At 33.0% G+C, this 27,566-nt stretch overlaps 19 non-coding genes across 19 annotated transcripts; all 19 read left to right on the plus strand.

Moving 5' to 3' along the window:
* Positions 1 to 88: 88 nt before the first annotated feature.
* Positions 89 to 162, plus strand: TRNAT-AGU (transfer RNA threonine (anticodon AGU)). Its single transcript has one exon. It is a non-coding gene; the product is annotated as a tRNA-Thr (tRNA).
* Positions 163 to 2,111: 1,949 nt separating this feature from the next.
* On the plus strand, positions 2,112 to 2,185 carry TRNAT-AGU (transfer RNA threonine (anticodon AGU)). The gene has a single exon. It is a non-coding gene; the product is annotated as a tRNA-Thr (tRNA).
* Positions 2,186 to 4,133: 1,948 nt separating this feature from the next.
* TRNAT-AGU (transfer RNA threonine (anticodon AGU)) lies at positions 4,134 to 4,207 on the plus strand. Its single transcript has one exon. It is a non-coding gene; the product is annotated as a tRNA-Thr (tRNA).
* A 1,445-nt stretch (positions 4,208 to 5,652) lies between these two features.
* On the plus strand, positions 5,653 to 5,725 carry TRNAT-UGU (transfer RNA threonine (anticodon UGU)). The gene has a single exon. It is a non-coding gene; the product is annotated as a tRNA-Thr (tRNA).
* Positions 5,726 to 6,155: 430 nt separating this feature from the next.
* On the plus strand, positions 6,156 to 6,229 carry TRNAT-AGU (transfer RNA threonine (anticodon AGU)). The gene has a single exon. It is a non-coding gene; the product is annotated as a tRNA-Thr (tRNA).
* Positions 6,230 to 8,181: 1,952 nt separating this feature from the next.
* Positions 8,182 to 8,255, plus strand: TRNAT-AGU (transfer RNA threonine (anticodon AGU)). Its single transcript has one exon. It is a non-coding gene; the product is annotated as a tRNA-Thr (tRNA).
* A 1,445-nt stretch (positions 8,256 to 9,700) lies between these two features.
* Positions 9,701 to 9,773, plus strand: TRNAT-UGU (transfer RNA threonine (anticodon UGU)). The gene has a single exon. It is a non-coding gene; the product is annotated as a tRNA-Thr (tRNA).
* Positions 9,774 to 10,203: 430 nt separating this feature from the next.
* On the plus strand, positions 10,204 to 10,277 carry TRNAT-AGU (transfer RNA threonine (anticodon AGU)). The gene has a single exon. It is a non-coding gene; the product is annotated as a tRNA-Thr (tRNA).
* A 1,948-nt stretch (positions 10,278 to 12,225) lies between these two features.
* TRNAT-AGU (transfer RNA threonine (anticodon AGU)) lies at positions 12,226 to 12,299 on the plus strand. Its single transcript has one exon. It is a non-coding gene; the product is annotated as a tRNA-Thr (tRNA).
* Positions 12,300 to 13,744: 1,445 nt separating this feature from the next.
* TRNAT-UGU (transfer RNA threonine (anticodon UGU)) lies at positions 13,745 to 13,817 on the plus strand. The gene has a single exon. It is a non-coding gene; the product is annotated as a tRNA-Thr (tRNA).
* Positions 13,818 to 14,247: 430 nt separating this feature from the next.
* On the plus strand, positions 14,248 to 14,321 carry TRNAT-AGU (transfer RNA threonine (anticodon AGU)). The gene has a single exon. It is a non-coding gene; the product is annotated as a tRNA-Thr (tRNA).
* Positions 14,322 to 16,270: 1,949 nt separating this feature from the next.
* TRNAT-AGU (transfer RNA threonine (anticodon AGU)) lies at positions 16,271 to 16,344 on the plus strand. Its single transcript has one exon. It is a non-coding gene; the product is annotated as a tRNA-Thr (tRNA).
* Positions 16,345 to 18,296: 1,952 nt separating this feature from the next.
* Positions 18,297 to 18,370, plus strand: TRNAT-AGU (transfer RNA threonine (anticodon AGU)). Its single transcript has one exon. It is a non-coding gene; the product is annotated as a tRNA-Thr (tRNA).
* A 1,445-nt stretch (positions 18,371 to 19,815) lies between these two features.
* On the plus strand, positions 19,816 to 19,888 carry TRNAT-UGU (transfer RNA threonine (anticodon UGU)). Its single transcript has one exon. It is a non-coding gene; the product is annotated as a tRNA-Thr (tRNA).
* A 430-nt stretch (positions 19,889 to 20,318) lies between these two features.
* Positions 20,319 to 20,392, plus strand: TRNAT-AGU (transfer RNA threonine (anticodon AGU)). Its single transcript has one exon. It is a non-coding gene; the product is annotated as a tRNA-Thr (tRNA).
* A 1,445-nt stretch (positions 20,393 to 21,837) lies between these two features.
* TRNAE-UUC (transfer RNA glutamic acid (anticodon UUC)) lies at positions 21,838 to 21,910 on the plus strand. Its single transcript has one exon. It is a non-coding gene; the product is annotated as a tRNA-Glu (tRNA).
* Positions 21,911 to 22,335: 425 nt separating this feature from the next.
* On the plus strand, positions 22,336 to 22,409 carry TRNAT-AGU (transfer RNA threonine (anticodon AGU)). Its single transcript has one exon. It is a non-coding gene; the product is annotated as a tRNA-Thr (tRNA).
* Positions 22,410 to 25,982: 3,573 nt separating this feature from the next.
* Positions 25,983 to 26,055, plus strand: TRNAT-UGU (transfer RNA threonine (anticodon UGU)). The gene has a single exon. It is a non-coding gene; the product is annotated as a tRNA-Thr (tRNA).
* Positions 26,056 to 26,485: 430 nt separating this feature from the next.
* Positions 26,486 to 26,559, plus strand: TRNAT-AGU (transfer RNA threonine (anticodon AGU)). Its single transcript has one exon. It is a non-coding gene; the product is annotated as a tRNA-Thr (tRNA).
* The last annotated feature ends 1,007 nt before the right edge of the window (positions 26,560 to 27,566 follow it).

Consider the following 27,566-nt stretch of genomic DNA (forward strand, 5'->3'; position numbering starts at 1 on the left):
TGTGAACTTAGATAAGAAAATTAAAAAAACAAAACTGATTTCTATTTCACTCCATTCAGCTAACTATTTCAATAAACTTTGTCACACAGGTGCTGTGGCTTAGCTGGTTAAAGCGCCTGTCTAGTAAACAGGAGATCCTGAGTTCAAATCTCAGCAGCACCTTCATATTTTAATTGTTAAATTACAGATCAGTTTCCTGACATGTTCTCTAACACAATTTAAAAATGAAAAATCTGAGTCATCTTACTAATAGACAGTTCATCTTAATATTAAACAAAATTCAGAGAATTTTCATGGTAACAGAAGCAATACTTTGAATGTAAAAGGAAGAGTAAATCAAATAGGAAGGTATATATGAACTAAAACCCTAGAGTTGAAGGCAATTTATGTATTCTTCTACAATTATTATGTGTAAACCACTCAAAAATTTAATCCACTTTTCCAAGCACTTTTTAACTAAAATGAGGGTATTCTTGTTAAGTGGTGGGGAATGCTTTTCTGTTCAACATTTCACCACAGATAAACAAGACTGCACTGAAGGCAGTGAGGACAAGTCATCTCCACAAAGTCAGCTATTCATATTTTGTAAGATAAGTAGGTGCTGTTGTTTAGTGGTCAAAGCTTCTCTCTCATAAATAGGAAGTCCTGTTTTCAAATTTCAGCAACACTTTAGAATTAGTTCAAACTTTTAAAACTCAATTTCTTCAAGTAAACATTAAATATAGTTTAAAAACAAGAGTAGTGTTCTGTTGACTTTAGAATGCTTGATCACCAAATGAAATAAACACTTTGTGTTTTGCAGAATTTCAAAGCAATACCATAAATGAATAGGGGAAAAGAGAATGTTAAAGAAAAGGAAAGAGACGACAAACAAATTGAAAGTTCAATTTAACTAATGCATTTTACTCACAACACATAATTCAATATTCTATAGGTAGGGTAAGTCACTCATTAAGGAAGTATTTTAAAATAAATGAGGTCTTCTCACCTATAGTGTTTGACAACAGAGTTGTATCAACTTAGAAAAGAAAATTGAAAAACGAGATTTCTATTGCACTCCATTCTGTTATCAGATCCAGTAAAGTTTGTCATGCAGGTTCTGTGGCCTAGGTGGTTAAAGTGTCTTTATGGAAAACAGGAGATCCTAACTTCAACTCTTAGCAGCACCTTTTTTCTTTTCATAGTTAAATAACAGATTATTTTCATTAGATGAACCTTTGATATAATTTCAAAATGAAAAATTAGAATTAGCTTACTATTGAACAATTCATCTTAATACTAAATACAATTCAGAGTATTTTCAAGATGACAGAAGCTAGACTGTGAATGTAAAATGAAGGGTATATCAAAGAGGAAGATAAATAGGAAATAAAACCATGGAGTTGAAGAGGAAAAGTGATGCAATCCTCTACAATAATAATTTGTGAAACACTCAAAAATGTAATCTACTTTTATGAGTACTTTTTAACAAAGACTTAGGTATTCTTCTTAAGTGATGGGGAATTCTTTTATGTCTAACGTAATAACACAGATAAAGAAGACTGCACAGAAGGCATTGAGAACCAATAATAGCAACTAAGTGAATTATTCAATTGCCGTAGGGCAAAGAGGTGCTGTGGCTTAGTGGTTAAAGCGCCTGTCTCGTAAACAAGAAATCCTGATTTCAAATCTCAGCAGTACCTCAAATTTGCTCCAAACTTATAGAATTTAATTTCTTCAAGAAAATGTTAAATACAGTTTAAAAACAAGAGTAGACTCCTATTCACTTTAGAATGCTTCATCTCATAATGAAATAAGCACTTGGTATTTGCAGAATTTCAAAGCAATACAATGCATGAATAAGGGAAATGAGAATTACAACGACTAGGAAAGAGATGAAAATTCAATTTAGAGTTGAATTTAACTAATGCATTTCACTCACAAGACATAATTCAATATTCTAGAAGAACGGTAAGCCACCTCTTATGGAAGTATTTTTAAATAAATTTGGTGTTCTCACCTACAGTGTTTAAGAACAGAGTTGTGTGAACTTAGAAAAGAAAACTAAAAAAACAAAACTGATTTCTATTTCACTCCATTCAGCTAACTATTTCATAGAACTTTGTCATGCAGGTGCTGTGGCTTAGCTGGTTAAAGCACCTGTCTAGTAAACAGGAGATCCTGAGTTCAAATCTCAGCAGCACCTTCATATTTTAATTGTTAAATTACAGATCAGTTTCCTGACATGTTCACTTACACAATTTAAAAATGAAAAATCTGAGTCATCTTACTAATAGACAGTTCATCTTAATATTAAACAAAATTCAGAGAATTTTCATGGTAACAGAAGCAATACTTTGAATGTAAAAGGAAGAGTAAATCAAATAGGAAGGTATATATGAACTAAAACCCTAGAGTTGAAGGCAATTGATGTATTCCTCTACAATTATTATGTGTAAACCACACAAAAATGTAATCCACTTTTCTAAGTACTTTTTAACTAAAATGTAGGTATTCTTCTTAAGTGGTGGGGAATGCTTTTCTGTTCAACATTTCACCACAGATAAACAAGACTGCACTGAAGGCACTGAGGACAAGTCATCTCCACAAAGTCAGCTATTCATAGTTTGTAAGATAAGTAGGTGCTGTTGTTTAGTGGTCAAAGCTTCTCTCTCATAAATAGGAAGTCCTGTTTTCAAATTTCAGCAACACTTAAGAATTAGTTTAAACTTTTAAAACTCAATTTCTTCAAGTAAACATTAAATATAGTTTAAAAACAAGAGTAGTGTTCTGTTGACTTTAGAATGCTTGATTTCCAAATGAAATAAACACTTTGTGTTTTGCAGAATTTCAAACCAATACCATAAAAGAATAGGGGAAAAGAGAATGTTAAAGAAAAGGAAAGAGACAACAAAGAAATTGAAAGTTCAATTTAACTAATGCATTTTACTCACAACACATAATTTTATATTCTATAGGTAGGGTAAGTCACTCATTAAGGAAGTATTCTAAAATAAATTTGGTCTTCTCACCCATAGTGTTTGACAACAGAGTTGTATCAACTTAGAAAAGAAAATTGAAAAACGAGATTTCTATTGCACTCCATTCTGTTATCAGATCCAGTAAAGTTTGTGATGCAGGTTCTGTGGCCTAGGTGGTTAAAGTGTCTTTATGGAAAACAGGAGATCCTAACTTCAACTCTTAGCAGCACCTTTCTCTTTTCATAGTTAAATAACAGATTATTTTCATTAGATGAACCTTTGATATAATTTAAAAATGAAAAATTTGAATCAGCTTACTATTGAACAATTCATCTTGATACTAAATAAAATTCCGAGTATTTTCAAGATGACAGAAGCTAGACTGTGAATGTAAAATGAAGGGTATATCAAAGAGGAAGATAAATAGGAAATCAAACCATGGAGTTGAAGAGGAAAAGTGATGCAATCCTCTACAATAATAACTTGTGAAACACTCAAAAATGTAATCTACTTTTATGAGTACCTTTTAACAAAGACTTAGGTATTCTTCTTAAGTGATGGGGAATTCTTTTATGTCTAACGTAATAACACAGAAAAAGAAGACTCCACAGAAGTCATTGAAAACCAATAATGCAACTAAGTAAATTATTCAATCGCCTTAGAACAAAGAGGTGCTGTGGCTTAGTGGTTAAAGTCCCTGTCTCTTAAACAGGAAATCCTGAGTTCAAATCTCAGCAGTACCTCAAATTTGCTCCAAACTTATAGAATTTAATTTCTTCAAGAAAATGTTAAATACAGTTTAAAAACAAGAGTAGACTCCTATTCACTTTAGAATGCTTCATCTCATAATGAAATAAGCACTTGGTATTTTTCAGAATTTCAAAGCAATACCATGCATGAATAAGGGAAATGAGAATTACAACGACCAGGAAAGAGATGAAAATTCAATTTAGAGTTGAATTTAACTAATGCATTTCACTCACAAGACATAATTCAATATATTAGAAGAACGGTAAGCCACCTCTTATGGAAGTATTTTTAAATAAATTTGGTGTTCTCACCTACAGTGTTTCAGAACCGAGTTGTGTGAACTTAGAAAAGAAAATTAAAAAAACAAAACTGATTTCTATTTCACTCCATTCAGCTAACTATTTCATAGAACTTTGTCATGCAGGTGCTGTGGCTTAGCTGGTTAAAGTGCCTGTCTAGTAAATAGGAGATCCTGAGTTCAAATCTCAGCAGCACCTTCATACTTTAATTGTTAAATTACAGATCAGTTTCCTGACATGTTCTCTTACACAATTTAAAAATGAAAAATCTGAGTCATCTTACTAATAGACAGTTCATCTTAATATTAAACAAAATTCAGAGAATTTTCATGGTAACAGAAGCAATACTTTGAATGTAAAAGGAAGAGTAAATCAAATAGGAAGGTATATATGAACTAAAACCCTAGAGTTGACGGCAATTGATGTATTCCTCTACAATTATTATGTGTAAACCACACAAAAATGTAATCCACTTTTCTAAGTACTTTTTAACTAAAATGTAGGTATTCTTCTTAAGAGGTGGGGAATGCTTTTCTGTTCAACATTTCACCACAGATAAACAAGACTGCACTGAAGGCAGTGAGGACAAGTCATCTCCACAAAGTCAGCTATTCATAGTTTGTAAGATAAGTAGGTGCTGTTGTTTAGTGGTCAAAGCTTCTCTCTCATAAATAGGAAGTCCTGTTTTCAAATTTCAGCAACACTTTAGAATTAGTTCAAACTTTTAAAACTCAATTTCTTCAAGTAAACATTAAATATAGTTTAAAAACAAGAGTAGTGTTCTGTTGACTTTAGAATGCTTGATCTCCAAATGAAATAAACACTTTGTGTTTTGCAGAATTTCAAACCAATATCATAAAAGAATAGGGGAAAAGAGAATGTTAAAGAAAAGGAAAGAGACAACAAACAAATTGAAAGTTCAATTTAACTAATGCATTTTACTCACAACACATAATTTTATATTCTATAGCTAGGGTAAGTCACTCATTAATGAAGTATTCTAAAATAAATTTGGTCTTCTCACCCATAGTGTTTGACAACAGAGTTGTATCAACTTAGAAAAGAAAATTGAAAAACGAGATTTCTATTGCACTCCATTCTGTTATCAGATCCAGTAAAGTTTGTGATGCAGGTTCTGTGGCCTAGGTGGTTAAAGTGTCTTTATGGAAAACAGGAGATCATAACTTCAACTCTTAGCAGCACCTTTCTCTTTTCATAGTTAAATAACAGATTATTTTCATTAGATGAACCTTTGATATAATTTAAAAATGAAACATTTGAATCAGCTTACTATTGAACAATTCATCTTGATACTAAATAAAATTCAGAGTATTTTCAAGATGACAGAAGCTAGACTGTGAATGTAAAATGAAGGGTATATCAAAGAGGAAGATAAATAGGAAATCAAACCATGGAGTTGAAGAGGAAAAGTGATGCAATCCTCTACAATAATAATTTGTGAAACACTCAAAAATGTAATCTACTTTTATGAGTACATTTTAACAAAGACTTAGGTATTCTTCTTAAGTGATGGGGAATTATTTTATGTCTAAAGTAATAACACAGAAAAAGAAGACTCCACAGAAGGCATTGAGAACCAATAATGCAACTAAGTGAATTATTCAATCGCCTTAGGACAAAGAGGTGCTGTGGCTTAGTGGTTAAAGCGCCTGTCTTGTAAACAAGAAATCCTGAGTTCAAATCTCAGCAGTACCTCAAATTTGGTTCAAACTTATAGAATTTAATTTCTTCAAGAAAATGTTAAATACAGTTTAAAAACAAGAGTAGACTCCTATTCACTTTAGAATGCTTCATCTCATAATGAAATAAGCACTTGGTATTTTGCAGAATTTCAAAGCAATACCATGCATGAATAAGGGAAATGAGAATCACAACGACCAGGAAAGAGATGAAAATTCAATTTAGAGTTGAATTTAACTAATGCATTTCACTCACAAGACATAATTCAATATATTAGAAGAACGGTAAGCCACCTCTTATGGAAGTATTTTTAAATAAATTTGGTGTTCTCACCTACAGTGTTCCAGAACCGAGTTGTGTGAACTTAGAAAAGAAAATTTAAAAAACAAAACTGATTTCTATTTCACTCCATTCAGCTAACTATTTCAATAAACTTTGTCACACAGGTGCTGTGGCTTAGCTGGTTAAAGCGCCTGTCTAGTAAACAGGAGATCCTGAGTTCAAATCTCAGCAGCACCTTCATATTTTAATTGTTAAATTACAGATCAGTTTCCTGACATGTTCTCTAACACTATTTAAAAAAGAAAAATCTGAGTCATCTTACTAATAGACAATTCATCTTAATATTAAACAAAATTCAGAGAATTTTCATGGTAACAGAAGCAATTCTTTGAATGTAAAAGGAAGAGTAAATCAAATAGGAAGGTATATATGAACTAAAACCCTAGAGTTGAAGGCAATTGATGTATTCCTCTACAATGATTATGTGTAAACCACACAAAAATGTAATCCACTTTTCTAAGTACTTTTTAACTAAAATGTAGGTATTCTTCTAAAGTGGTGGGGAATGCTTTTCTGTTCAACATTTCACCACAGATAAACAAGACTGCACTGAAGGCAGTGAGGACAAGTCATCTCCACAAAGTCAGCTATTCATAGTTTGTAAGATAAGTAGGTGCTGTTGTTTAGTGGTCAAAGCTTCTCTCTCATAAATAGGAAGTCCTGTTTTCAAATTTCAGCAAAACTTTAGAATTAGTTCAAACTTTTAAAATTCAATTTCTTCAAGTACACATTAAATATAGTTTAAAAACAAGAGTAGTGTTCTTTTGACTTTAGAATGCTTGATCTCCAAATGAAATAAACACTTTGTGTTTTGCAGAATTTCAAAGCAATACCATAAAAGAATAGGGGAAAAGAGAATGTTAAAGAAAAGGAAAGAGACGACAAACAAATTGAAAGTTCAATTTAACTAATGCATTTTACTCACAACACATAATTTTATATTCTATAGGTAGGGTAAGTCACTCATTAAGGAAGTATTCTAAAATAAATTTGGTCTTCTAACCTATAGTGTTTGACAACAGAGTTGTATCAACTTAGAAAAGAAAATTGAAAAACAAGATTTCTATTGCACTCCATTCTGTTATCAGATCCAGTAAAGTTTGACATGCAGGTTCTGTGGCCTAGCTGGTTAAAGTGTCTTCATGGAAAACAGGAGATCCTAACTTCAACTCTTAGCAGCACCTTTCTCTTTTTTTTATAGTTAAATAACAGATTATTTTCATTAGATGAACCTTTGATATAATTTCAAAATGAAAAATTAGAATTAGCTTACTATTGAATAATTCATCTTAATACTAAATAAAATTCTGAGTATTTTCAAGATGACAGAAGCTAGACTGTGAATGTAAAATGAAGGGTATATCAAAGAGGAAGATAAATAGGAAATAAAACCATGGAGTTGAAGAGGAAAAGTGATGCAATCCTCTACAATAATAATTTGTGAAACACTCAAAAATGTAATCTACTTTTATGAGTACTTTTTAACAAAGACTTAGGTATTCTTCTTAAGTGATGGGGAATTCTTTTATGTCTAACGTAATAACACAGATAAAGAAGACTGCACAGAAGGCATTGAGAACCAATAATGGCAACTAAGTGAATTATTTAATTGCTGTAGGTCAAAGAGGTGCTGTGGCTTAGTGGTTAAAGTCCCTGTCCCTTAAACAGGAAATCCTGAGTTCAAATCTCAGCAGTACCTCAAATTTGCTCCAAACTTATAGAATTTAATTTCTTCAAGAAAATGTTAAATACAGTTTAAAAACAAGAGTAGACTCCTATTCACTTTAGAATGCTTTATCTCATAATGAAATAAGCACTTGGTATTTTTCAGAATTTCAAAGCAATACCATGCATGAATAAGGGAAATGAGAATTACAACGACCAGGAAAGAGATGAAAATTCAATTTAGAGTTGAATTTAACTAATGCATTTCACTCACAAGACATAATTCAATATATTAGAAGAACGGTAAGCCACCTCTTATGGAAGTATTTTTAAATAAATTTGGTGTTCTCACCTACAGTGTTTCAGAACCGAGTTGTGTGAACTTAGAAAAGAAAATTAAAAAAACAAAACTGATTTATATTTCACTCCATTCAGCTAAATATTTCATAGAACTTTGTCATGCAGGTGCTGTGGCTTAGCTGGTTAAAGCGCCTGTCTAGTAAATAGGAGATCCTGAGTTCAAATCTCAGCAGCACCTTCATACTTTAATTGTTAAATTACAGATCAGTTTCCTGACATGTTCTCTTACACAATTTAAAAATGAAAAATCTGAGTCATCTTACTAATAGACAGTTCATCTTAATATTAAACAAAATTCAGAGAATTTTCATGGTAACAGAAGCAATACTTTGAATGTAAAAGGAAGAGTAAATCAAATAGGAAGGTATATAGGAACTAAAACCCTAGAGTTGAAGGCAATTGATGTATTCCTCTACAATTATTATGTGTAAACCACACAAAAATGTAATCCACTTTTCTAAGTACTTTTTAACTAAAATGTAGGTATTCTTCTTAAGTGGTGGGGAATGCTTTTCTGTTCAACATTTCACCACAGATAAACAAGACTGCACTGAAGGCAGTGAGGACAAGTCATCTCCACAAAGTCAGCTATTCGTAGTTTGTAAGATAAGTAGGTGCTGTTGTTTAGTGGTCAAAGCTTCTCTCTCATAAATAGGAAGTCCTGTTTTCAAATTTCAGCAACATTTTAGAATTAGTTCAAACTTTTAAAACTCAATTTCTTCAAGTAAACATTAAATATAGTTTAAAAACAGGAGTAGTGTTCTGTTGACTTTAGAATGCTTGATCTCCAAATGAAATAAACACTTTGTGTTTTGCAGAATTTCAAACCAATATCATAAAAGAATAGGGGAAAAGAGAGTGTTAAAGAAAAGGAAAGAGACAACAAACATATTGAAAGTTCAATTTAACTAATGCATTTTACTCACAACACATAATTTTATATTCTACAGCTAGGGTAAGTCACTCATTAAGGAAGTATTCTAAAATAAATGTGGTCTTCTCACCCATAGTGTTTGACAACAGAGTTGTATCAACTTAGAAAAGAAAATTGAAAAACGAGATTTCTATTGCACTCCATTCTGTTATCAGATCCAGTAAAGTTTGTGATGCAGGTTCTGTGGCCTAGGTGGTTAAAGTGTCTTTATGGAAAACAGGAGATCATAACTTCAACTCTTAGCAGCACCTTTCTCTTTTCATAGTTAAATAACAGATTATTTTCATTAGATGAACCATTGATATAATTTAAAAATGAAAAATTTGAATCAGCTTACTATTGAACAATTCATCTTGATACTAAATAAAATTCAGAGTATTTTCAAGATGACAGAAGCTAGACTGTGAATGTAAAATGAAGGGTATATCAAAGAGGAAGATAAATAGGAAATAAAACCATGGAGTTGAAGAGGAAAAGTGATGCAATCCTCTACAATAATAATTTGTGAAACACTCAAAAATGTAATCTACTTTTATGAGTACATTTTAACAAAGACTTAGGTATTCTTCTTAAGTGATGGGGAATTATTTTATGTCTAAAGTAATAACACAGAAAAAGAAGACTCCACAGAAGGCATTGAGAACCAATAATGCAACTAAGTGAATTATTCAATCGCCTTAGGACAAAGAGGTGCTGTGGCTTAGTGGTTAAAGCGCCTGTCTTGTAAACAGGAAATCCGGAGTTCAAATCTCAGTAGTACCTCAAATTTGGTCCAAACTTATAGAATTTAATTTCTTCAAGAAAATGTTAAATACAGTTTAAAAACAAGAGTAGACTCCTATTCACTTTAGAATGCTTCATCTCATAATGAAATAAGCACTTGGTATTTTGCAGAATTTCAAAGCAATACCATGCATGAATAAGGGAAATGAGAATCACAACGACCAGGAAAGAGATGAAAATTCAATTTAGAGTTGAATTTAACTAATGCATTTCACTCACAAGACATAATTCAATATATTAGAAGAACGGTAAGCCACCTCTTATGGAAGTATTTTTAAATAAATTTGGTGTTCTCACCTACAGTGTTCCAGAACCGAGTTGTGTGAACTTAGAAAAGAAAATTAAAAAAACAAAACTGATTTCTATTTCACTCCATTCAGCTAACTATGTCAATAAACTTTGTCACACAGGTGCTGTGGCTTAGCTGGTTAAAGCGCCTGTCTAGTAAACAGGAGATCCTGAGTTCAAATCTCAGCAGCACCTTCATATTTTAATTGTTAAATTACAGATCAGTTTCCTGACATGTTCTCTAACACAATTTAAAAATGAAAAATCTGAGTCATCTTACTAATAGACAGTTCATCTTAATATTAAACAAAATTCAGAGAATTTTCATGGTAACAGAAGCAATACTTTGTAAAAGGAAGAGTAAATCAAATAGGAAGGTATATATGAACTAAAACCCTAGAGTTGAAGGCAATTGATGTATTCCTCTACAATTATTATGTGTAAACCACACAAAAATGTAATCCACTTTTCTAAGTACTTTTTAACTAAAATGTAGGTATTCTTCTTAAGTGGTGGGGAATGCTTTTCTGTTCAACATTTCACCACAGATAAACAAGACTGCACTGAAGGCAGTGAGGACAAGTCATCTCCACAAAGTCAGCTATTCATAGTTTGTAAGATAAGTAGGTGCTGTTGTTTAGTGGTCAAAGCTTCTCTCTCATAAATAGGAAGTCCTGTTTTCAAATTTCAGCAACACTTTAGAATTAGTTCAAACTTTTAAAACTCAATTTCTTCAAGTACACATTAAATATAGTTTAAAAACAAGAGTAGTGTTCTTTTGACTTTAGAATGCTTGATCTCCAAATGAAATAAACACTTTGTGTTTTGCAGAATTTCAAAGCAATACCATAAAAGAATAGGGGAAAAGAGAATGTTAAAGAAAAGGAAAGAGACGACAAACAAATTGAAAGTTCAATTTAACTAATGCATTTTACTCACAACACATAATTTTATATTCTATAGGTAGGGTAAGTCACTCATTAAGGAAGTATTCTAAAATAAATTTGGTCTTCTAACCTATAGTGTTTGACAACAGAGTTGTATCAACTTAGAAAAGAAAATTGAAAAACAAGATTTCTATTGCACTCCATTCTGTTATCAGATCCAGTAAAGTTTGACATGCAGGTTCTGTGGCCTAGCTGGTTAAAGTGTCTTTATGGAAAACAGGAGATCCTAACTTCAACTCTTAGCAGCACCTTTCTCTTTTTTTTATAGTTAAATAACAGATTATTTTCATTAGATGAACCTTTGATATAATTTCAAAATGAAAAATTATAATTAGCTTACTATTGAATAATTCATCTTAATACTAAATAAAATTCTGAGTATTTTCAAGATGACAGAAGCTAGACTGTGAATGTAAAATGAAGGGTATATCAAAGAGGAAGATAAATAGGAAATAAAACCATGGAGTTGAAGAGGAAAAGTGATGCAATCCTCTACAATAATAATTTGTGAAACACTCAAAAATGTAATCTACTTTTATGAGTACTTTTTAACAAAGACTTAGGTATTCTTCTTAAGTGATGGGGAATTCTTTTATGTCTAACGTAATAACACAGATAAAGAAGACTGCACAGAAGGCATTGAGAACCAATAATGGCAACTAAGTGAATTATTTAATTGCTGTAGGTCAAAGAGGTGCTGTGGCTTAGTGGTTAAAGTCCCTATCTCTTAAACAGGAAATCCTGAGTTCAAATCTCAGCAGTACCTCAAATTTGCTCCAAACTTATAGAATTTAATTTCTTCAAGAAAATGTTAAATACAGTTTAAAAACAAGAGTAGACTCCTATTCACTTTAGAATGCTTCATCTCATAATGAAATAAGCACTTGGTATTTTTCAGAATTTCAAAGCAATACCATGCATGAATAAGGGAAATGAGAATTACAACGACCAGGAAAGAGATGAAAATTCAATTTAGAGTTGAATTTAACTAATGCATTTCACTCACAAGACATAATTCAATATATTAGAAGAACGGTAAGCCACCTCTTATGGAAGTATTTTTAAATAAATTTGGTGTTCTCACCTACAGTGTTTCAGAACCGAGTTGTGTGAACTTAGAAAAGAAAATTAAAAAAACAAAACTGATTTCTATTTCACTCCATTCAGCTAACTATTTCATAGAACTTTGTCATGCAGGTGCTGTGGCTTAGCTGGTTAAAGCGCCTGTCTAGTAAATAGGAGATCCTGAGTTCAAATCTCAGCAGCACCTTCATACTTTAATTGTTAAATTACAGATCAGTTTCCTGACATGTTCTCTTACACAATTTAAAAATGAAAAATCTGAGTCATCTTACTAATAGACAGTTCATCTTAATATTAAACAAAATTCAGAGAATTTTCATGGTAACAGAAGCAATACTTTGAATGTAAAAGGAAGAGTAAATCAAATAGGAAGGTATATATGAACTAAAACCCTAGAGTTGAAGGCAATTGATGTATTCCTCTACAATTATTATGTGTAAACCACACAAAAATGTAATCCACTTTTCTAAGTACTTTTTAACTAAAATGTAGGTATTCTTCTTAAGTGGTGGGGAATGCTTTTCTGTTCAACATTTCACCACAGATAAACAAGACTGCACTGAAGGCAGTGAGGACAAGTCATCTCCACAAAGTCAGCTATTCATAGTTTGAAAGATAAGTAGGTGCTGTTGTTTAGTGGTCAAAGCTTCTCTCTCATAAATAGGAAGTCCTGTTTTCAAATTTCAGCAACACTTTAGAATTAGTTCAAACTTTTAAAACTCAATTTCTTCAAGTAAACATTAAATATAGTTTAAAAACAAGAGTAGTGTTCTGTTGACTTTAGAATGCTTGATCTCCAAATGAAATAAACACTTTGTGTTTTGCAGAATTTCAAACCAATATCATAAAAGAATAGGGGAAAAGAGAATGTTAAAGAAAAGGAAAGAGACAACAAACAAATTGAAAGTTCAATTTAACTAATGCATTTTACTCACAACACATAATTTTATATTCTATAGCTAGGGTAAGTCACTCATTAATGAAGTATTCTAAAATAAATTTGGTCTTCTCACCCATAGTGTTTGACAACAGAGTTGTATCAACGTAGAAAAGAAAATTGAAAAACGAGATTTCTATTGCACTCCATTCTGTTATCAGATCCAGTAAAGTTTGTGATGCAGGTTCTGTGGCCTAGGTGGTTAAAGTGTCTTTATGGAAAACAGGAGATCATAACTTCAACTCTTAGCAGCACCTTTCTCTTTTCATAGTTAAATAACAGATTATTTTCATTAGATGAACCTTTGATATAATTTAAAAATGAAAAATTTGAATCAGCTTACTATTGAACAATTCATCTTGATACTAAATAAAATTCAGAGTATTTTCAAGATGACAGAAGCTAGACTGTGAATGTAAAATGAAGGGTATATCAAAGAGGAAGATAAATAGGAAATCAAACCATGGAGTTGAAGAGGAAAAGTGATGCAATCCTCTACAATAATAATTTGTGAAACACTCAAAAATGTAATCTACTTTTATGAGTACATTTTAACAAAGACTTAGGTATTCTTCTTAAGTGATTGGGAATTATTTTATGTCTAAAGTAATAACACAGAAAAAGAAGACTCCACAGAAGGCATTGAGAACCAATAATGCAACTAAGTGAATTATTCAATCGCCTTAGGACAAAGAGGTGCTGTGGCTTAGTGGTTAAAGCGCCTGTCTTGTAAACAAGAAATCCTGAGTTCAAATCTCAGCAGTACCTCAAATTTGGTCCAAACTTATAGAATTTAATTTCTTCAAGAAAATGTTAAATACAGTTTAAAAACAAGAGTAGACTCCTATTCACTTTAGAATGCTTCATCTCATAATGAAATAAGCACTTGGTATTTTGCAGAATTTCAAAGCAATACCATGCATGAATAAGGGAAATGAGAATCACAACGACCAGGAAAGAGATGAAAATTCAATTTAGACTTGAATTTAACTAATGCATTTCACTCACAAGACATAATTCAATATATTAGAAGAACGGTAAGCCACCTCTTATGGAAGTATTTTTAAATAAATTTGGTGTTCTCACCTACAGTGTTCCAGAACCGAGTTGTGTGAACTTAGATAAGAAAATTAAAAAAACAAAACTGATTTCTATTTCACTCCATTCAGCTAACTATTTCAATAAACTTTGTCACACAGGTGCTGTGGCTTAGCTGGTTAAAGCGCCTGTCTAGTAAACAGGAGATCCTGAGTTCAAATCTCAGCAGCACCTTCATATTTTAATTGTTAAATTACAGATCAGTTTCCTGACATGTTCTCTAACACAATTTAAAAATGAAAAATCTGAGTCATCTTACTAATAGACAGTTCATCTTAATATTAAACAAAATTCAGAGAATTTTCATGGTAACAGAAGCAATACTTTGAATGTAAAAGGAAGAGTAAATCAAATAGGAAGGTATATATGAACTAAAACCCTAGAGTTGAAGGCAATTTATGTATTCTTCTACAATTATTATGTGTAAACCACTCAAAAATTTAATCCACTTTTCCAAGCACTTTTTAACTAAAATGTAGGTATTCTTCTTAAGTGGTGGGGAATGCTTTTCTGTTCAACATTTCACCACAGATAAACAAGACTGCACTGAAGGCAGTGAGGACAAGTCATCTCCACAAAGTCAGCTATTCATATTTTGTAAGATAAGTAGGTGCTGTTGTTTAGTGGTCAAAGCTTCTCTCTCATAAATAGGAAGTCCTGTTTTCAAATTTCAGCAACACTTTAGAATTAGTTCAAACTTTTAAAACTCAATTTCTTCAAGTAAACATTAAATATAGTTTAAAAACAAGAGTAGTGTTCTGTTGACTTTAGAATGCTTGATCACCAAATGAAATAAACACTTTGTGTTTTGCAGAATTTCAAAGCAATACCATAAATGAATAGGGGAAAAGAGAATGTTAAAGAAAAGGAAAGAGACGACAAACAAATTGAAAGTTCAATTTAACTAATGCATTTTACTCACAACACATAATTCAATATTCTATAGGTAGGGTAAGTCACTCATTAAGGAAGTATTTTAAAATAAATGAGGTCTTCTCACCTATAGTGTTTGACAACAGAGTTGTATCAACTTAGAAAAGAAAATTGAAAAACGAGATTTCTATTGCACTCCATTCTGTTATCAGATCCAGTAAAGTTTGTCATGCAGGTTCTGTGGCCTAGGTGGTTAAAGTGTCTTTATGGAAAACAGGAGATCCTAACTTCAACTCTTAGCAGCACCTTTTTTCTTTTCATAGTTAAATAACAGATTATTTTCATTAGATGAACCTTTGATATAATTTCAAAATGAAAAATTAGAATTAGCTTACTATTGAACAATTCATCTTAATACTAAATACAATTCAGAGTATTTTCAAGATGACAGAAGCTAGACTGTGAATGTAAAATGAAGGGTATATCAAAGAGGAAGATAAATAGGAAATAAAACCATGGAGTTGAAGAGGAAAAGTGATGCAATCCTCTACAATAATAATTTGTGAAACACTCAAAAATGTAATCTACTTTTATGAGTACTTTTTAACAAAGACTTAGGTATTCTTCTTAAGTGATGGGGAATTCTTTTATGTCTAACGTAATAACACAGATAAAGAAGACTGCACAGAAGGCATTGAGAACCAATAATAGCAACTAAGTGAATTATTCAATTGCCGTAGGGCAAAGAGGTGCTGTGGCTTAGTGGTTAAAGCGCCTGTCTCGTAAACAAGAAATCCTGATTTCAAATCTCAGCAGTACCTCAAATTTGCTCCAAACTTATAGAATTTAATTTCTTCAAGAAAATGTTAAATACAGTTTAAAAACAAGAGTAGACTCCTATTCACTTTAGAATGCTTCATCTCATAATGAAATAAGCACTTGGTATTTGCAGAATTTCAAAGCAATACAATGCATGAATAAGGGAAATGAGAATTACAACGACCAGGAAAGAGATGAAAATTCAATTTAGAGTTGAATTTAACTAATGCATTTCACTCACAAGACATAATTCAATATTCTAGAAGAACGGTAAGCCACCTCTTATGGAAGTATTTTTAAATAAATTTGGTGTTCTCACCTACAGTGTTTAAGAACAGAGTTGTGTGAACTTAGAAAAGAAAACTAAAAAAACAAAACTGATTTCTATTTCACTCCATTCAGCTAACTATTTCATAGAACTTTGTCATGCAGGTGCTGTGGCTTAGCTGGTTAAAGCACCTGTCTAGTAAACAGGAGATCCTGAGTTCAAATCTCAGCAGCACCTTCATATTTTAATTGTTAAATTACAGATCAGTTTCCTGACATGTTCACTTACACAATTTAAAAATGAAAAATCTGAGTCATCTTACTAATAGACAGTTCATCTTAATATTAAACAAAATTCAGAGAATTTTCATGGTAACAGAAGCAATACTTTGAATGTAAAAGGAAGAGTAAATCAAATAGGAAGGTATATAGGAACTAAAACCCTAGAGTTGAAGGCAATTGATGTATTCCTCTACAATTATTATGTGTAAACCACACAAAAATGTAATCCACTTTTCTAAGTACTTTTTAACTAAAATGTAGGTATTCTTCTTAAGTGGTGGGGAATGCTTTTCTGTTCAACATTTCACCACAGATAAACAAGACTGCACTGAAGGCAGTGAGGACAAGTCATCTCCACAAAGTCAGCTATTCATAGTTTGTAAGATAAGTAGGTGCTGTTGTTTAGTGGTCAAAGCTTCTCTCTCATAAATAGGAAGTCCTGTTTTCAAATTTCAGCAACACTTTAGAATTAGTTCAAACTTTTAAAACTCAATTTCTTCAAGTACACATTAAATATAGTTTAAAAACAAGAGTAGTGTTCTTTTGACTTTAGAATGCTTGATCTCCAAATGAAATAAACACTTTGTGTTTTGCAGAATTTCAAAGCAATACCATAAAAGAATAGGGGAAAAGAGAATGTTAAAGAAAAGGAAAGAGACGACAAACAAATTGAAAGTTCAATTTAACTAATGCATTTTACTCACAACACATAATTTTATATTCTATAGGTAGGGTAAGTCACTCATTAAGGAAGTATTCTAAAATAAATTTGGTCTTCTAACCTATAGTGTTTGACAACAGAGTTGTATCAACTTAGAAAAGAAAATTGAAAAACAAGATTTCTATTGCACTCCATTCTGTTATCAGATCCAGTAAAGTTTGACATGCAGGTTCTGTGGCCTAGCTGGTTAAAGTGTCTTTATGGAAAACAGGAGATCCTAACTTCAACTCTTAGCAGCACCTTTCTCTTTTTTTTATAGTTAAATAACAGATTATTTTCATTAGATGAACCTTTGATATTATTTCAAAATGAAAAATTAGAATTAGCTTACTATTGAACAATTCATCTTAATACTAAATAAAATTCAGAGTATTTTCAAGATGACAGAAGCTAGACTGTGAATGTAAAAGGAAGGGTATATCAAAGAGGAAGATAAATAGGAAATAAAACCATGGAGTTGAAGAGGAAAAGTGATGCAATCCTCTACAATAATAATTTGTGAAACACTCAAAAATGTAATCTACTTTTATGAGTACTTTTTAACAAAGACTTAGGTATTCTTCTTAAGTGATGGGGAATTCTTTTATGTCTAACGTAATAACACAGATAAAGAAGACTGCACAGAAGGCATTGAGAACCAATAATGGCAACTAAGTGAATTATTTAATTGCTGTAGGTCAAAGAGGTGCTGTGGCTTAGTGGTTAAAGTCCCTGTCTCTTAAACAGGAAATCCTGAGTTCAAATCTCAGCAGTACCTCAAATTTGCTCCAAACTTATAGAATTTAATTTCTTCAAGAAAATGTTAAATACAGTTTAAAAACAAGAGTAGACTCCTATTCACTTTAGAATGCTTCATCTCATAATGAAATAAGCACTTGGTATTTTTCAGAATTTCAAAGCAATACCATGCATGAATAAGGGAAATGAGAATTACAACGACCAGGAAAGAGATGAAAATTCAATTTAGAGTTCAATTTAACTAATGCATTTCACTCACAAGACATAATTCAATATATTAGAAGAACGGTAAGCCACCTCTTATGGAAGTATTTTTAAATAAATTTGGTGTTCTCACCTACAGTGTTTCAGAACCGAGTTGTGTGAACTTAGAAAAGAAAATTAAAAAAACAAAACTGATTTCTATTTCACTCCATTCAGCTAACTATTTCATAGAGCTTTGTCATGCAGGTGCTGTGGCTTAGCTGGTTAAAGCGCCTGTCTAGTAAATAGGAGATCCTGAGTTCAAATCTCAGCAGCACCTTCATACTTTAATTGTTAAATTACAGATCAGTTTCCTGACATGTTCTCTTACACAATTTAAAAATGAAAAATCTGAGTCATCTTACTAATAGACAGTTCATCTTAATATTAAACAAAATTCAGAGAATTTTCATGGTAACAGAAGCAATACTTTGAATGTAAAAGGAAGAGTAAATCAAATAGGAAGGTATATAGGAACTAAAACCCTAGAGTTGAAGGCAATTGATGTATTCCTCTACAATTATTATGTGTAAACCACACAAAAATGTAATCCACTTTTCTAAGTACTTTTTAACTAAAATGTAGGTATTCTTCTTAAGTGGTGGGGAATGCTTTTCTGTTCAACATTTCACCACAGATAAACAAGACTGCACTGAAGGCAGTGAGGACAAGTCACCTCCACAAAGTCAGCTATTCGTAGTTTGTAAGATAAGTAGGTGCTGTTGTTTAGTGGTCAAAGCTTCTCTCTCATAAATAGGAAGTCCTGTTTTCAAATTTCAGCAACATTTTAGAATTAGTTCAAACTTTTAAAACTCAATTTCTTCAAGTAAACATTAAATATAGTTTAAAAACAAGAGTAGTGTTCTGTTGACTTTAGAATGCTTGATCTCCAAATGAAATAAACACTTTGTGTTTTGCAGAATTTCAAACCAATATCATAAAAGAATAGGGGAAAAGAGAATGTTAAAGAAAAGGAAAGAGACAACAAACAAATTGAAAGTTCAATTTAACTAATGCATTTTACTCACAACACATAATTTTATATTCTATAGCTAGGGTAAGTCACTCATTAAGGAAGTATTCTAAAATAAATGTGGTCTTCTCACCCATAGTGTTTGACAACAGAGTTGTATCAACTTAGAAAAGAAAATTGAAAAACGAGATTTCTATTGCACTCCATTCTGTTATCAGATCCAGTAAAGTTTGTGATGCAGGTTCTGTGGCCTAGGTGGTTAAAGTGTCTTCATGGAAAACAGGAGATCATAACTTCAACTCTTAGCAGCACCTTTCTCTTTTCATAGTTAAATAACAGATTATTTTCATTAGATGAACCTTTGATATAATTTAAAAATGAAAAATTTGAATCAGCTTACTATTGAACAATTCATCTTGATACTAAATAAAATTCAGAGTATTTTCAAGATGACAGAAGCTAGACTGTGAATGTAAAATGAAGGGTATATCAAAGAGGAAGATAAATAGGAAATCAAACCATGGAGTTGAAGAGGAAAAGTGATGCAATCCTCTACAATAATAATTTGTGAAACACTCAAAAATGTAATCTACTTTTATGAGTACATTTTAACAAAGACTTAGGTATTCTTCTTAAGTGATGGGGAATTATTTTATGTCTAAAGTAATAACACAGAAAAAGAAGACTCCACAGAAGGCATTGAGAACCAATAATGCAACTAAGTGAATTATTCAATCGCCTTAGGACAAAGAGGTGCTGTGGCTTAGTGGTTAAAGCGCCTGTCTTGTAAACAGGAAATCCTGAGTTCAAATCTCCGCAGTACCTCAAATTTGGTCCAAACTTATAGAATTTAATTTCTTCAAGAAAATGTTAAATACAGTTTAAAAACAAGAGTAGACTCCTATTCACTTTAGAATGCTTCATCTCATAATGAAATAAGCACTTGGTATTTTGCAGAATTTCAAAGCAATACCATGCATGAATAAGGGAAATGAGAATCACAACGACCAGGAAAGAGATGAAAATTCAATTTAGAGTTGAATTTAACTAATGCATTTCACTCACAAGACATAATTCAATATATTAGAAGAACGGTAAGCCACCTCTTATGGAAGTATTTTTAAATAAATTTGGTGTTCTCACCTACAGTGTTCCAGAACCGAGTTGTGTGAACTTAGAAAAGAAAATTAAAAAAACAAAACTGATTTCTATTTCACTCCATTCAGCTAACTATTTCAATAAACTTTGTCACACAGGTGCTGTGGCTTAGCTGGTTAAAGCGCCTGTCTAGTAAACAGGAGATCCTGAGTTCAAATCTCAGCAGCACCTTCATATTTTAATTGTTAAATTACAGATCAGTTTCCTGACATGTTCTCTAACACAATTTAAAAATGAAAAATCTGAGTCATCTTACTAATAGACAGTTCATCTTAATATTAAACAAAATTCAGAGAATTTTCATGGTAACAGAAGCAATACTTTGTAAAAGGAAGAGTAAATCAAATAGGAAGGTATATATGAACTAAAACCCTAGAGTTGAAGGCAATTGATGTATTCCTCTACAATTATTATGTGTAAACCACACAAAAATGTAATCCACTTTTCTAAGTACTTTTTAACTAAAATGTAGGTATTCTTCTTAAGTGGTGGGGAATGCTTTTCTGTTCAACATTTCACCACAGATAAACAAGACTGCACTGAAGGCAGTGAGGACAAGTCATCTCCACAAAGTCAGCTATTCATAGTTTGTAAGATAAGTAGGTGCTGTTGTTTAGTGGTCAAAGCTTCTCTCTCATAAATAGGAAGTCCTGTTTTCAAATTTCAGCAACACTTTAGAATTAGTTCAAACTTTTAAAACTCAATTTCTTCAAGTACACATTAAATATAGTTTAAAAACAAGAGTAGTGTTCTTTTGACTTTAGAATGCTTGATCTCCAAATGAAATAAACACTTTGTGTTTTGCAGAATTTCAAAGCAATACCATAAAAGAATAGGGGAAAAGAGAATGTTAAAGAAAAGGAAAGAGACGACAAACAAATTGAAAGTTCAATTTAACTAATGCATTTTACTCACAACACATAATTTTATATTCTATAGGTAGGGTAAGTCACTCATTAAGGAAGTATTCTAAAATAAATTTGGTCTTCTAACCTATAGTGTTTGACAACAGAGTTGTATCAACTTAGAAAAGAAAATTGAAAAACAAGATTTCTATTGCACTCCATTCTGTTATCAGATCCAGTAAAGTTTGACATGCAGGTTCTGTGGCCTAGCTGGTTAAAGTGTCTTTATGGAAAACAGGAGATCCTAACTTCAACTCTTAGCAGCACCTTTCTCTTTTTTTTATAGTTAAATAACAGATTATTTTCATTAGATGAACCTTTGATATAATTTCAAAATGAAAAATTATAATTAGCTTACTATTGAATAATTCATCTTAATACTAAATAAAATTCTGAGTATTTTCAAGATGACAGAAGCTAGACTGTGAATGTAAAATGAAGGGTATATCAAAGAGGAAGATAAATAGGAAATAAAACCATGGAGTGGAAGAGGAAAAGTAATGCAATCCTCTACAATAATAATTTGTGAAACACTCAAAAATGTAATCTACTTTTATGAGTACTTTTTAACAAAGACTTAGGTATTCTTCTTAAGTGATGGGGAATTCTTTTATGTCTAACGTAATAACACAGATAAAGAAGACTGCACAGAAGGCATTGAGAACCAATAATGGCAACTAAGTGAATTATTTAATTGCTGTAGGTCAAAGAGGTGCTGTGGCTTAGTGGTTAAAGTCCCTGTCTTTCAAACAGGAAATCCTGAGTTCAAATCTCAGCAGTACCTCAAATTTGCTCCAAACTTATAGAATTTAATTTCTTCAAGAAAATGTTAAATACAGTTTAAAAACAAGAGTAGACTCCTATTCACTTTAGAATGCTTCATCTCATAATGAAATAAGCAGTTGGTATTTTTCAGAATTTCAAAGCAATACCATGCATGAATAAGGGAAATGAGAATTACAACGACCAGGAAAGAGATGAAAATTCAATTTAGAGTTCAATTTAACTAATGCATTTCACTCACAAGACATAATTCAATATATTAGAAGAACGGTAAGCCACCTCTTATGGAAGTATTTTTAAATAAATTTGGTGTTCTCACCTACAGTGTTTCAGAACCGAGTTGTGTGAACTTAGAAAAGAAAATTAAAAAAACTGATTTCTATTTCACTCCATTCAGCTAACTATTTCATAGAACTTTGTCATGCAGGTGCTGTGGCTTAGCTGGTTAAAGCGCCTGTCTAGTAAATAGGAGATCCTGAGTTCAAATCTCAGCAGCACCTTCATACTTTAATTGTTAAATTACAGATCAGTTTCCTGACATGTTCTCTTACACAATTTAAAAATGAAAAATCTGAGTCATCTTACTAATAGACAGTTCATCTTAATATTAAACAAAATTCAGAGAATTTTCATGGTAACAGAAGCAATACTTTGAATGCAAAAGGAAGAGTAAATCAAATAGGAAGGTATATAGGAACTAAAACCCTAGAGTTGAAGGCAATTGATGTATTCCTCTACAATTATTATGTGTGTTAGAAATGGGGTCTTTGGTTGACAGTCAGGTTACCCCCTGTTCAAGCAAGGACCCTCACTCTAGTTAGGATAAAAGAGAATCACCCTCAGCTAACCCCTGCTTACCCCCTTGGTAGCTTGGCAGAGCAGTAGGCTTAACCTCAGAGTGCTGGGCGTAAAGTATTTGTACCAACACACACAGTAACTTAATGAAAACACTACAAAATGACACAACACCAGTTTAGAAAAATAGGAAATATTTATCTAGACAAAACAAGACCAAAACGACAAAAATCCAACATACACAAGTCAAGTTATGATTTTTTAAAGGTTTAAAATAAAAAGAGTCTTTAGGTAGTTGTAACAACACACTAGCGCTGCTAGCGTGAAAATGTACCTGATTTGCGGCAAAAATAACCCCGCACGGGCGGTGTGCGTCGAAAATAACCCTGCACGGGTATATGCGTTGAAAACAGCTCGGCACGGCGAGGCGCGTCGAAAAAGCCAGCCACGCGACGGTCCGAAAGTCCCGCGGCGCTGGTTGCGATCTCTCAGCCTTCGTCAGCGATGCTGCGCGTCGTTTCTCCTGCTCCGGGCGTCGATTCTCCGGTCGCGTTTCCTGCGGCGTCGTTTCTCAGCTGCGGAGCCGGCATCGCGTCGTTTTCTCAGCCGCGATCGGATTCGCGTCGATCTTTTCTCCGCACGGTGCGCGGTGCGTGTATTTTTGTCCTTAGGCTGCCAGCCTCTCCTTTCAGGGTCCCAGGGACTGGAAGGGCACCACAGAGCAGAGTAGGGGTCTCTCCAGAGACTCCAGGTGCTGGCAGGAAGAAGTCTTTGCTATCCCTGAGACTTCAACAACAGGAGGCAAGCTCTACATCAAGCCCTTGGAGATTTCTTCTTCAAGATGGAAGGCACACAAAGTCCAGTCTTTGCCCTCTTACTCAGGCAGAAGCAGCACTGCAGGAAAGCTCCACAAAGCACAGTCACAGGCAGGGCAGCACTTGTTCCTCAGCGATCAGCTCTTCTCCAGGCAGAGGTTCCTCTTGATTCCAGAAGTGTTTCTGAAGTTTGTAAGTTTGGGTGCCCTTCTTATACCCATTTTAGTCTTTGAAGTCACCTTTCTTCAAAGGGGACTCACACCTTCTTGTGAAATCCTGCCTTGCCCAGGCAAGGCCTCAGACACACACCAGGGGGTTGGAGACAGCATTGTCAGAGGCAGGCACAGTCCTTTCAGATGAGAGTGACCACTCCACCCCTCCCTCCTAGCAGAGATGGCTAATCAGGAAATGCAGATCACACCCCAGCTCCCTTTGTGTCACTGTCTGGTGTGAGGTGAAAAACAACCCAACTGTCAAACTGACCCAGACAGGGAATCCACAAACAAGGCAGAGTCACAGAATGGTTTAAGCAAGAAAATGCTCACTTTCTAAAAGTGGCATTTTCAAACGCACAATCTCAAAATCAACTTTACTAAAAGATGTATTTTTAAATTGTGAGTTCAGGGATCCCAAACTCCACCTGTCCATCTACTCTCTAGGGGAATCTACACTTTAATCATATTTAAAGGTAGCCCCCATATTATCCTATGAGAGAGACAGACCTTGCAACAGTGAAAACGAAATTGGCAGTATTTCACTGTTAGGACATATAAACCACATTACTATATGTCCTACCTTATCCATACACTGCACCCTGCCCTTGGGGCTACCTAGGGCCTACCTTAGGGGTGCCTTACATGTAAGGAAAGGGAAGGTTTAGGCCTGGCAAGTGGGTACACTTGCCAAGTCGAATTTACAGTGTAAGAATACACACACAGACACTGCAGTGGCAGGTCTGAGACATGATTACAGAGCTACTTATGTGGGTGGCACAACCAGTGCTGCAGGCCCACTAGTAGCATTTGATTTACAGGCCCTGGCACCTCTAGTGCACATTACTAGGGACTTACTAGTAATTCAAATATGCCAATCATGGATGAACCACTTACATACAATTTAAACAGGAGAGCATATGCACTTTAGCACTGGTTAGCAGTGGTAAAGTGCTCAGAGTGGAAAAGCCAACAGCGACAGGTCAGAAAAAAATAGGAGGCAGGAGGCAAAAAAGTCTGGGGATGACCCTGCAAAAGCAAAAGTCCAACAATGTGTAAACCACACAAAAATGTAATCCACTTTTCTAAGTACTTTTTAACTAAAATGTAGGTATTCTTCTTAAGTGGTGGGGAATGCTTTTCTGTTCAACATTTCACCACAGATAAACAAGACTGCACTGAAGGCAGTGAGGACAAGTCATCTCCACAAAGTCAGCTATTCGTAGTTTGTAAGATAAGTAGGTGCTGTTGTTTAGTGGTCAAAGCTTCTCTCTCATAAATAGGAAGTCCTGTTTTCAAATTTCAGCAACATTTTAGAATTAGTTCAAACTTTTAAAACTCAATTTCTTCAAGTAAACATTAAATATAGTTTAAAAACAGGAGTAGTGTTCTGTTGACTTTAGAATGCTTGATCTCCAAATGAAATAAACACTTTGTGTTTTGCAGAATTTCAAACCAATATCATAAAAGAATAGGGGAAAAGAGAATGTTAAAGAAAAGGAAAGAGACAACAAACAAATTGAAAGTTCAATTTAACTAATGCATTTTACTCACAACACATAATTTTATATTCTACAGCTAGGGTAAGTCACTCATTAAGGAAGTATTCTAAAATAAATGTGGTCTTCTCACCCATAGTGTTTGACACCAGAGTTGTATCAACTTAGAAAAGAAAATTGAAAAACGAGATTTCTATTGCACTCCATTCTGTTATCAGATCCAGTAAAGTTTGTGATGCAGGTTCTGTGGCCTAGGTGGTTAAAGTGTCTTTATGGAAAACAGGAGATCATAACTTCAACTCTTAGCAGCACCTTTCTCTTTTCATAGTTAAATAACAGATTATTTTCATTAGATGAACCTTTTATGTAATTTAAAAATGAAAAATTTGAATCAGCTTACTATTGAACAATTCATCTTGATACTAAATAAAATTCAGAGTATTTTCAAGATGACAGAAGCTAGACTGTGAATGTAAAATGAAGGGTATATCAAAGAGGAAGATAAATAGGAAATAAAACCATGGAGTTGAAGAGGAAAAGTGATGCAATCCTCTACAATAATAATTTGTGAAACACTCAAAAATGTAATCTACTTTTATGAGTACATTTTAACAAAGACTTAGGTATTCTTCTTAAGTGATGGGGAATTATTTTATGTCTAAAGTAATAACACAGAAAAAGAAGACTCCACAGAAGGCATTGAGAACCAATAATGCAACTAAGTGAATTATTCAATCGCCTTAGGACAAAGAGGTGCTGTGGCTTAGTGGTTAAAGCGCCTGTCTTGTAAACAGGAAATCCTGAGTTCAAATCTCAGCAGTACCTCAAATTTGGTCCAAACTTATAGAATTTAATTTCTTCAAGAAAATGTTAAATACAGTTTAAAAACAAGAGTAGACTCCTATTCACTTTAGAATGCTTCATCTCATAATGAAATAAGCACTTGGTATTTTGCAGAATTTCAAAGCAATACCATGCATGAATAAGGGAAATGAGAATCACAACGACCAGGAAAGAGATGAAAATTCAATTTAGAGTTGAATTTAACTAATGCATTTCAGTCACAAGACATAATTCAATATATTAGAAGAACGGTAAGCCACCTCTTATGGAAGTATTTTTAAATAAATTTGGTGTTCTCACCTACAGTGTTCCAGAACCGAGTTGTGTGAACTTAGAAAAGAAAATTAAAAAAACAAAACTGATTTCTATTTCACTCCATTCAGCTAACTATTTCAATAAACTTTGTCACACAGGTGCTGTGGCTTAGCTGGTTAAAGCGCCTGTCTAGTAAACAGGAGATCCTGAGTTCAAATCTCAGCAGCACCTTCATATTTTAATTGTTAAATTACAGATCAGTTTCCTGACATGTTCTCTAACACAATTTAAAAATGAAAAATCTGAGTCATCTTACTAATAGACAGTTCATCTTAATATTAAACAAAATTCAGAGAATTTTCATGGTAACAGAAGCAATACTTTGTAAAAGGAAGAGTAAATCAAATAGGAAGGTATATATGAACTAAAACCCTAGAGTTGAAGGCAATTGATGTATTCCTCTACAATTATTATGTGTAAACCACACAAAAATGTAATCCACTTTTCTAAGTACTTTTTAACTAAAATGTAGGTATTCTTCTTAAGTGGTGGGGAATGCTTTTCTGTTCAACATTTCACCACAGATAAACAAGACTGCACTGAAGGCAGTGAGGACAAGTCATCTCCACAAAGTCAGCTATTCATAGTTTGTAAGATAAGTAGGTGCTGTTGTTTAGTGGTCAAAGCTTCTCTCTCATAAATAGGAAGTCCTGTTTTCAAATTTCAGCAACACTTTAGAATTAGTTCAAACTTTTAAAACTCAATTTCTTCAAGTACACATTAAATATAGTTTAAAAACAAGAGTAGTGTTCTTTTGACTTTAGAATGCTTGATCTCCAAATGAAATAAACACTTTGTGTTTTGCAGAATTTCAAAGCAATACCATAAAAGAATAGGGGAAAAGAGAATGTTAAAGAAAAGGAAAGAGACGACAAACAAATTGAAAGTTCAATTTAACTAATGCATTTTACTCACAACACATAATTTTATATTCTATAGGTAGGGTAAGTCACTCATTAAGGAAGTATTCTAAAATAAATTTGGTCTTCTAACCTATAGTGTTTGACAACAGAGTTGTATCAACTTAGAAAAGAAAATTGAAAAACAAGATTTCTATTGCACTCCATTCTGTTATCAGATCCAGTAAAGTTTGACATGCAGGTTCTGTGGCCTAGCTGGTTAAAGTGTCTTTATGGAAAACAGGAGATCCTAACTTCAACTCTTAGCAGCACCTTTCT

The sequence above is a fragment of the Pleurodeles waltl genome, chromosome 12, assembly GCF_031143425.1.
Source record: "Pleurodeles waltl isolate 20211129_DDA chromosome 12, aPleWal1.hap1.20221129, whole genome shotgun sequence".
NCBI lineage: Eukaryota > Metazoa > Chordata > Amphibia > Caudata > Salamandridae > Pleurodeles > Pleurodeles waltl.